Source organism: Stigmatopora nigra, chromosome 22, assembly GCF_051989575.1.
Source record: "Stigmatopora nigra isolate UIUO_SnigA chromosome 22, RoL_Snig_1.1, whole genome shotgun sequence".
In the NCBI taxonomy this organism is placed as follows: Eukaryota; Metazoa; Chordata; class Actinopteri; order Syngnathiformes; family Syngnathidae; genus Stigmatopora; species Stigmatopora nigra.
In genome coordinates, this window is record NC_135529.1 from 4586832 (window position 1) to 4587318 (window position 487).

The following is a 487-nucleotide window of genomic DNA, read 5'->3' on the forward strand; positions in this document are numbered from 1 at the left end:
CACATTTTGGCTCATAAAAGCCATAATCTTAGAAAACTGAAGCTTCTCTTGATTTGATCATATAACCTCTAGATGGCAGCCTTTATTAATCAGGAAAAGCCAAATCAGTTTGTTAATTCCTGACAAAAATCTTGCCATCAGACTGTCCAATGCACATTTTAAGCAAACATTAAATTATAAGTTAAATAGCTGAAGTAAAATGCAAGCTTAAATTTTAATATTTAAATGTCATCTTTGTTTTGTTTCACTGATTTTTAAACTGAGGGCCTTTAAATGCCTATAATAACAGGTTTCAAGTGTCAGTTGATAAAAAGCATGACAAATGCATACTCACTACTACTCAAAGTCCATATCTCCCATAGATAAGAGAAATGTTAGAATTGCCAGATGAAAGAGCAAAGAACAAAGGTACATCTGAGATGACAGACAGAGGGGCATTCAATTGTGTTTCTCCATAGTTTCCAAAAAAATAAAAACAAAAACATAA